Below are 7669 nucleotides of genomic sequence, written 5' to 3' on the forward strand. Positions count from 1 at the left end.
AGCAGGTTTTTCGTCACTATGTTATAACAATTGTAAACATCAATTTTGAATGTAGGTCTACGTTGTGTACATTTTTTTTGTCATTTAAGTGAGTTACTGATTTTTTAAATTTATTCGAATGCATTAATTACGAGTGAAGTTTCACTTCTAATGCACCTGACGCCACGCGTCATTTTTTTATCGTTCAAATATTCCGAATCTTGAGTCGTCCTGCTTCAAGGTTAGCACAAGCATTTGGCGCTGTGCTCAGTGTTGGCTTGTGTGAATAAAGCCTGGATTATCCCGCCTTTGGCGTTGGCTAGTTACACGGGAAGAAACTGCCTCGTATAGCTTTGAGAGTTGGTGACATTGTCACGGGACTTTTTGTCGGAGCTCTTTATAAGCGCATAATATACTTTGTGGACGGCGCGCGTAGACCTAGATCAATTACGCAATAGCTTTCCACATCGGACCCGCGACATTGGGTTTTTAAGCTAGTATTTTTATTTGAACAGTGCACAGAATGGTTGCGTTGTTTCACATTTCAATGTCTATACTTATTTTTTTCCCCAAATGGAGAACTTTAAAAAGTTTTAAAAAAATATCTTTAAAACACAATTTAAGCATAAATCATTAACATATAATTCTTTCCCAATCCAGCCTAGCCGGGGGACGAAACTTTATTAGTTTTTTTCCTTGTTATTACTATTTATGATTATATTTTGTGATAACGTACAAAAGTTATGAATTCTTTTAAAACTGAAATTGTAAATGAGTTGATTGTCTATGATTGTATTAAAGGTATATACAAAAATTATTTAGGTTCCACCGAGATTTGAACTCGGATCGCTGGATTCAGAGTCCAGAGTGCTAACCATTACACCATGGAACCATACATGTAATTGTTATAACCTTCTTTGTATCAAAATAAAAAAGTCTCACTTTATAAGAATTTGAGATCGTGCAGTGAGTAAATTCGTTTTTTTTTTCAATAACACTATATGCTATTTTCGAATAGTTAGTATTAATCCTTTATTAATGCAGCATTAAACAAAGGATACTTGTATTTAAATTCTGCATTCAGCGAGTAACTAGGCTAATCGTGAAAGGATGACCCAATTTTCCGATGATTACACATCTTGGTATCCCAAAACGAATCATATTTTCGGAAGTCATTTGTTTGCAATTTTTCACTATATATTGAGGCCATTATTAGTTTCTATACATTCAAGTTGAACGCTTGAAAGTAACAAATAAAATTAATAAAAAGAGTTAAAACTTTATTATTCATTCAAAACTTTTAAGGCCATAACCAAAATTCTACCCTTTCGTTTTAGAAATTTGGCTTCCTTAAAGATAGTATGTAACTTTAAGAAATGCCTGAAAATAAAAGTGATTGAATGCTACAAATAATAACTCCTGTAAAATAATTGGCATATGCTGTTTAATTTATCCTTGGAAATAATTAAAACTGCAATAGTACTGTTCATAAAAAAACATTTTATAATTTTCTTAAACTCCTTAATATGCAATCTATGCTTGGACGGAGGCCACTTTTCAATGTTAAAAGGTACATAAATTACGTACCAAAAAGAGTTGAAACCAATTTGGCTCTATCTGATTCAAACACCATAAAAGATGTAACCAAAAATTGGCGAGTACTGAGAGACTCGTTCAAATTAATTTTATTAAATAGATTATTAAAAACATAGTTTGAATAATGGAAATTTTGAAAACTTTTTCCGTTAGATTTACATACTGCAATAAGTTAATCCTTTTAAAAGTTGTTTTATTTATTACTCATCCAATAATTTTAGTTAGTATATGTAATAAATATATTCTTTTACCATCTAGTATTATGTATAGGGGTTACTAATTGATTTTTATAGATATTTACTTCATTTTCTTGGAAATTTTAGAATTTGGTTAAGCAATTAAATAAACATTTTTTTTTGTTTTATTCTCATATTACACTTTGTAAAAGAGCGTGGTTTAGTGATAGACACATAAAAAAACCATTAAATTAAATAAATAGACGAGCATTTTTACACCAGCTTGCACACTGTAACATATTGCACAAAGTAGCGTTACACGATCTTCGGTGGACTTGAGTGCTAGGGCATCGCTCATGAGGCGAGGGTCGCGGGTTCGATTACAACACCCTGGAATGACTCATATTCATGAGCACAGATTCGTTATCCGGCAGTTTTCCGAGCCCACTGCAATCTCTGAAGTTCCGCTACCTCAAAGGAGTAGTTTCCTGAAATGCTTTGTTTCTACTACGGCAGGCGTACCAAAGGTGGCCATAGCCAAGCTTTGCCGATTTTTAAAATAATTGTATGAAATGAGTTAGAGACTTCAACTTTTGGGAAACTTTACTTTAACTTATCCATAGCTACATGCAATCACAGCGAATTAAATTTTTTATTTACTTTAACAATTATTTTTAAGTTTTCGTAAAATGTTGCATGTGGGTCATATTTGGAACAAGATGAATTTAAGTTGGCTCATGTTCTAAGTTTCACAATTTCCAAGGTTGACATGAACAAAAGCGCTACATAATACAGAAACACGCTTTTCAATATTTAATAAATACATTTAAATACTATTATGACTGTGTACATGAAATATATATATATAAATTAAGTAAATGACTTTGAATGATATTGGCATTTCTTAATTCTTAAAAAAATAACCTTGTTTACAAACCAACATAAAATTCTTCATATATATGTTTTTTTAAGGTGTTTTAAATCAAAACGAAGTTAAATAGAGCCATTTAAATAAATTTTAACAGAATTTATCAAAATTATGGATAAATGAGGACATAAATATTTGAATTTTATCTTTTCTTGTTGTTACTTCGCAATCCTCATGGACATATCTCTTGCATTGATTACTTATTTCGATTTTTTTTCACATGATTTTTAATTTTTTTTTTACTTTACTATACATAATTGTTTTTTTTTCCAAAGTTTTTCTAATAAACTCATCCTTATATATTGTAGTTTATGAACGTAAACGCAAATTTTTTACAAGTTCTTACTTGTACTAAAAGCCTCAAAAATTCAAATTCCTGTGGGTTTTTTTGGGAAAAAACCTAATTTTTTAAAGGAATTTTATACTGAAAATAAAGAGTACAAAGACGAAGGCTGCCTACGAACGTTATTTCAAAACTGTATACCACACGATTTCATGCTGTCAGTATATGCAGGACTGGCATGAAAATTTGCCTTAAAGTTCATAAAAACCATTTAATACGGTAAAATTATAACTTTATTTTTAAAATGTGCATAACAAAAAATATTACGAGCCTATGATACTACCTAATTAAGCCTCTGTGTTTAACTGTATACACAAAAACAGGCGAAGAGGCGTTGTATTCTGTGACTGTAGTTTGTGTTCTTTGTGAATAATATTGTCATAATATTTACGTATATAAGTTAAGATTTAATTATTTTTTTTGGTGATCAATGTGAATTTAAAATGCTTTAGATAAATGATGGTTTTAATCTACGAAGAGAACTTTATGCACGGACACTTGACAGTAAAACAAGCATATCGTGGTGATAATTGCTTGCCAAAACAAGCATGTGCGGATATATAATTTGGATGTTAAGCATGAGAACAGTTCATGCGAATTTCACACGTAGAGCTATTTACTAACACAAAATTAATTTCGAAGCGATAACTTCAAGATAGAAGCGACTTCATTTGTGTTATGTGAAGTTTCACGGAAGGAAGCGCTATCCTTTTTTTTTTTAGTCTTATTGCAATGAAAACTGAATTAATTACTGGGAATTTTTTTGCACCTAACAACTGGCTGGAATTTTTTTTACAAACGTAACTGCCTTAACAGGTTCAGCAAATGCTTAATTTTTTTAGTTAAGGTGAATGAAAGTCGTCGCATAAGAAAGTGGTTGTAAAGGACTTCTTTATCTTCGCCTGGCCATGTTAATATCTCTAACCGCAGTATCACACGGTGTAAACAAACTCCATTAACGATCAGTTCATATCAAACAAAGCAGTCAGTAGAAGCGTTTTCGATCGAAATCTGTCTTGTGTCTAACTCTGATAGATTGGATCTTTGCAAAGGCCTAACAACGCATAATTTATCCTTTCAAATTTTATTACGGAATAAGCATTATTTATTTGCTGTTTTAAGGAAGTAAAATCCTTGGCGGAAGTAACATTGACTGTTTTAAATCTCAAAGTATTATTAGCTAAAACCCTTTCTTTGGTATTATAAGATTGTACAATAGTTTTTGTTTTATATTTTCACGTATATTGCTAAAGAGTTCAAGCATACAACTTGAGCTAAGCTTACCTAGTGGGTTTAACGTCTAGCAAAGCAGACTAACGGCATATACACCTCTGCTTCACATTCATGATTGGACTATAGTACCCTTGGCACGCCTTGAAAACCCTGCGTCATTTATGAACAAGGAAAAGAAGTCGTTCTCCAATCACGTGCAATCTGCCAGATGGTGTGACTTTGTTGTCGACCAACGATATTCTCAAAAGGCTTGATTATGTATAGGCAAGTTAAGTATAGCCTGAAGTGAAATCAAGTTAAAATTGAGAACTAATCTTGGCTTTATATATCAATAACGGAACATTTGAATTTGAACAAAATCAAACATATTAATGCCTTAAACTTTATCATGTTCTCAAGGTAAGCAGGCTTAATTCTTGGACATATTAATTTTCAAAAGTTAACAAGAAGTTTAATACATACTTATTCTTATTTTAGCTAAAAATCTAAAAAAATTCTGCTGAAAATAAACATCAATAAGTATAGTCATATTATTTTAAGTGTGGAAATCCACTTTGGTATTAACATTTATGTAATTAATAAGTTTTAAGTAATATTCAAGCAAATACAATGTTTTAACTTGACTTGACTCTATTTAGCAATAACTAAATAACATTTATGTTTTTTCACCTGAAATTAAAACCTTTTTTTATGACATTCGAATATTCATGGAGAAAAATGGAACTGGCTCAATAAGATACATGCGAAAATAAATGCTATCCAAGGTAATTTCCCAAACACCGTTAAAATATATTCAAGTTTATTCTAGTTAGTAAATTTATACTCGTACTTATAAATATTACGCCTTATACATTAAAATACAGAATTATTATTAAGAACCACAAATATAACTTTTTCTTACTTTCTTTCTCACGTAGCAAAGATTTTTGATTCGAAATACCTAATTAGGTTTTCTTATGTTAATTTGATATCAAGAATGTAGAAGCCCTGTCTATTAGCATTGCTAGGTCTCCGGGTAAGTAAGTTTGAAAAAAAACTCGCTTTTCTCATCGGTAACCACAGATGTCTATCGATAAAAAAACGTTTCTGCCTGCTAGACTGCAACACGTGTATTTATTAACATTTCGATTGTTTAATGCTTACGGTCAGTACAGTTAGTACGAGAAGTTATTTCCGCATACAACTGGGCTAAAAAAAACACGTTATACCTGTCATACTGAACATCTGTGATTCACTTAAAGGGATGGAACCCTAAAATGATTTTAATTGTGTAATTTTTTGCTTTTGTCCTATTTTTAAATAAAATTCATGATAAAATTACAGTTGATTTTTTTAAAATTGTTGGTTTCAATGAGTGCTGTTTAAGTTTTGTAAAAATGTTTGAGGGGCGGTTAGTATTTTAACTGAAGCAAGAACTGAGACCTACTCGTACATTTTTGTGGTGTTCTAATCTAAATAAATCGCATGTACATCGAAGAATTTATCATAAACATAACAGTGTCCGTAGAAATTCCTTTATAAATTCCTGAAAACTTGGTTTCCCGAAAATCATAGAAACTTTACTAACCTTGGTTTTTTTAAGAAATCTAAGTTTTTTAAAAATTTATAATTAAATTCAAAAATAAACTGTACTGCGATAAAATACGGAATAAAACTGTTAATTCAATGAAGATCACCACTTTAATATGTGCAGTCTCTCAGTTAAAACTAGAGTTGACACACAAATTTAGATACTACTTACATTGGAAAACTGCATTAAAAAAACACACACTGTGTTAATAAAAGCATTAACGGTCAACAATACTTATTTCGTGAGGTGAATTAAATTATGAATGGTCTTCATCATATACATAAAGTTATTTATAAACTGCTGTGCAAGCCCTTATTTTTACAACCTCAGAGAGAATTTATTTTCACATATCTCATATTGGGAAAGTGTCAGTTGTCGTTTAAAATTTTCTAACGTATTTGTAAAAAAATTTTATTTCGATTGAATTTAGGTGAAATAACCTAAAGGTAAATTAGTTATTTCTATTTCGGGTCAAGTAAAATCAATGTATTTGTTTGAATGTTACTTAAAACATATCAATGACATATATTTTAATACCAAAGTGGATTACCACGCATAACATAACACAAGCCTATACTTACTCGTATTTACTTTTCAGTAGATATATATTTTTTACTTTGAAGCCAAAAAAAAATAAGAATTTAACTTCACGTCCAATAAATATGCATGAAGAAACTCGAAGATTTACTATTTTGGAATTTGTTCAAACTAAAATGTTCAGCTAGTTATATGTAGAGACAAGATTATTTCGCAATTTTATTTCACTTCAGGCTATACTCGACTTGCTTAGGTATAACCAGTAAGGTTATTCGTGATAAAGGAGAGGAATTATTTTCCATATTTATTAATGACGCATGGTTGTACAGTAAAGACCAGGAAATTTCGCGGTATAGGTCAATGTGTGCCCTACCCACATATTATTTCCTATTGGCTGATTCCTTACTGTGGAACCTTCTCTTATTTACAGTGGGTCGATGTGATTCGGTCACCATGCTGCTAGCTGGCAGTTGACTTGCCTGCAGTCGTAAAGGGGAGTGTCCACACAATTGCGATCCGAATCGTCAGAGCAACAGAGAGGTATAGTAGGCTACAGTAGGCTACATGCTTTCAGTTCACCTGTAGACCAAAAGATAATTCGAAATTTCCTTGTCCCTACTAATGGAGTAGGAAGAGTCCACAGTGTTTTGAAAACTACGGTGATCGAAACATTTCCTGAAAGCCCAACTGTGTCTACTCTTAATGAAGAGTAGAATATTAAAAATTGGAACATGCTGATGAACTGTAAGAGGGAGGCAGCCTCACTAATTTTAACTCGTGGAAAAAAACTATTTTGAAAATGAACGCAGTTGCATCTTTTTTACGAAAAAAAACATTAGTTTGGCATAAGTTCGTGACATTTTTTTTTTTATTAATTTGTATGTTTTTTGAACTTGGCTGCACCCTCTTTGCAACGATATTTATTCCAGCCAAATGTTATCGTGTTTGCGTGTCGCATATTGGTGAAAATTTTAGTCACACGATGTAGTCGTCAGCCAGTCCGCACACCGCACGTCACCCCAGGACAGTTCGTAGGCTTGAAACACCTGCGTCAACAATACAATCTGAGCGCTCGTCACACTGCAGTAATGTATGCCCGCGCATGCAGTTTTCTCGTCGTGCAAGAGAAGCCATGGTCACCTTTGCCCGGCCAATCGGGACGAGTTTGCCTCCGCACAAAATCGCTGCGCATCGTGTGCCGGCAGTAGACAAACCATGAAACACAAACGGTGATACAGTATTCTCACGAACAGATCGTATCGAAATGTTTTCTCGAAAATTGCATGCCCCTAGTACGTAGTAACTTA

At 32.3% G+C, this 7669-nt stretch overlaps 1 non-coding gene across 1 annotated transcript; it reads right to left on the bottom strand.

Annotated features, from left to right (window-relative positions):
* Window positions 1-799: 799 nt before the first annotated feature.
* On the bottom strand, window positions 800-871 carry Trnaq-cug (transfer RNA glutamine (anticodon CUG)). The gene has a single exon. It is a non-coding gene; the product is annotated as a tRNA-Gln (tRNA).
* Window positions 872-7669: the final 6798 nt, after the last annotated feature.

The sequence above is a fragment of the Bacillus rossius genome, chromosome 2 (genome assembly GCF_032445375.1).
Source record: "Bacillus rossius redtenbacheri isolate Brsri chromosome 2, Brsri_v3, whole genome shotgun sequence".
NCBI lineage: Eukaryota > Metazoa > Arthropoda > Insecta > Phasmatodea > Bacillidae > Bacillus > Bacillus rossius.